We start from the raw sequence: 2,881 nt of genomic DNA on the forward strand, positions 1-2,881 counted from the left end.
TATTGCCTGATCTATGTTTGGTACAACCTGTGGTAATGTGTAAAAAGAACTGAACACAAAATTTAATCATGAAAAATTTTGAAAAAGTTTGTTTTTATATAAATTTATCAGTGAGTTTCTAGATTGAAAACAAACACTAACAAAACATGTAATTTATACAGTATTCTGAAATGCAAAAAATGGAATACCAGCTACCATGCATTAGAGCATTATAAAATTTGATTTAATATAGATATTTATTGACAAATTAAATTTTTGAATTAATCTCGTACTCATGTTATTACATCAGAGTATGTAGTCTTATTTCTCTCTTGTCTCTTTTTTGTCACCCTATGGCATGCATTTTACAAAGTAGGTACACAAACACTCTTTAAGAAAGCGTTCCAAACCCATATAATTTGTAATTGAACCCATTCTCATTCCGTGTCTGAGGCACTGTTCACTAGGACAGCAACACACCATATTCTTTATTTTATCATTATTACAAATATTTTTTAGTCCTCCAAAAACGGTAAATTTTTTTTCTTTAAAACGGTTTTAAGAAAGTTTCCACATTGAGATTCAAAAATTATATGTAATCTTTGCTATTACTAATAAATACTCTTGTATTTTAAGACAATGAAATTAACATATTTTGATTGTGCATTATTTGTTGTAATTTAAATATCAATAAGTTTCTAATAAAATCAGTAAGTGCAAATTTCAGATTCGCACACTTGTAAAAACGATAAAACTAGCATTTTTAAGTAACGGTTTAGCCATATAAAATATTACCAACATTTTCCAGAGGAGGACCCCCCCCCCCCCCTTCAAACGGGGCTTTTTCCATTCCCTCCACTCCATAATGAGAGGTGCCAAAAGAGATCTTACTTGGCCTCTGAGGAGGTAAAGAGAGACATATTAGTCTAAATAAAACAATGCCAAAGTTCTTGAAATAAGTCTCCTGGAACATACACCATTTTGTGACGGGATCCAAAACATAATATTTTTGTTATATTGTTACTGCATTATTCATACTTTCGGATCTAAAGTAGCTCTTTTACTCCCTAGAGATAAAAAGCGTTATTAGTCTCTTGGTAGTGAGTCAGCTGCAGTAAACTTCGTTTGTTAAAATCGCATGTATTGATAAGAATAAGAATAAGAATCCATTTATTGTCATAATTTGTCAATTTACATTGCTATAGACAACGTCAAAGAAATATATTAAAGTGCAGTATAAAAGGAGATGAGTACAATGTACTTGTCAGGATAACAGATAAAACATCAAAATTAACAATTAGCAACAAATCAATACTATGAAAATTAACAATAAATAAATTACAACTATTCACCAAAGCATCACTGGATCAAAGCTCAATAATATTAAGTTAAAATCTATATGCTAAAAACTCATCAAGAGAATAAAACGCTTTATTTATAAACCAGCTTGACAGTTTTGATTTGAATGGTTGGATTTCAAGGTTTCTGATCTCTGGTGGTAATTTATTGAAGCACTTGATTTGTAGATATTTATGGCTGACTATTGTTTTCCGCAATCTAAAAGAGGGTGGGACAATATCTTGTGCTCTTCTAGTGTTATAATTATGAACTTTCTCAAAACATACATAATCACTCTGGTTTTCCTTTACATATACAAGATTTTGAAATATGAAAATGCAAGGGACAGTCATTATATTGTAATCAATAAAACATTGCTTACAGTCATCTTGATAAGGTAGATTGGCTAAAATCCTTACTGCTTTTCTTTGCCAAGCAAAAACATGGATAGCACCTCTACTATTTCCCCAGAGCATTGTGGCATACAGCAAATGGGAATGAAAATCACTAAAATAAGTATTTAATAACGTATTTCTACCAACTCATTGTTGTAGCTTACGTAGCAAAAAACAAGCCCTTGAAAGTTTTGAAACTACTGAGTTGGTGTGAGATTCCCATGTAAGCTTCTGATCTAAAGTGACCCCTAGTAATCTAACAGGCTTACAATCTTCCTCTGAGTCTAATTTTTTCAAAGTAAAACAGATTGTTTCAGTCTTGTTGGCATTGACTGTAAGGTGGTTAGCATTAAACCAAGAACTGGCTAATTCCATTACTCTGTCACTGTGTGCTTTTACATTTTTTAACACTTTATCGGTAACTACAAAAGAAGTGTCATCCGCATATAGAATGGTTTTACAAGGAATATTGCTAGGCAGATCGTTTATATAGATAAGAAATAAAAGTGGACCCAGAACTGACCCCTGTGGAACCCCTGCAAGGACCTCCTGAAAAGAGGACTCAATGCCTGCCGATGAAACCTTGTGCAATCTACCACAGAGATAAGTTTTAAAGAATTGCATCTGCTTATCATCTATACCATAAAATGTTAGTTTGTTTAGAAGGGCTTCATGTGATCGGTACTATCAAAGGCCTTGCTGAGGTCTACAAGAGTCATATTAACATAATCACAATTTTCAAAGCTATTGATAATACCAGTTACAACTTCATTTAATGCCTTAGTTGTGGAACGTCCAGGTCGAAAACCAAATTGGCTACTACTTAAAACATTATGTTGATCCAGAAATTCTAAGAGTTGGTTCTTAACACATGATTCTATTATTTTTGAAAATACAGATACGATACATATTGTTCTATAGTTATCAATACATGACCTGTCACCCTTTTTGAAAAGCGGTATACTCTTGGACATTTTTAAACAATTAGGAAACAAGGAGCAATAAAAGGAAAGATTGATCAAATATGTCAAAGGTGATACAATATTAGCTGCAATATGTTTGATAACTCTGTTACTAAAACCAAAAATATCTTCACTCTTAGATGGTTTCAGAGATCTCATTATTTTAAGCACATCAAGCTCACTAACATAATGCAACTTAAATTTATC

Source organism: Macrosteles quadrilineatus, unplaced genomic scaffold (genome assembly GCF_028750875.1).
Source record: "Macrosteles quadrilineatus isolate MER2022 unplaced genomic scaffold, UCM_ALF_1.0 Scaffold_8__2_contigs__length_117827958, whole genome shotgun sequence".
Classification (NCBI taxonomy): domain Eukaryota; kingdom Metazoa; phylum Arthropoda; class Insecta; order Hemiptera; family Cicadellidae; genus Macrosteles; species Macrosteles quadrilineatus.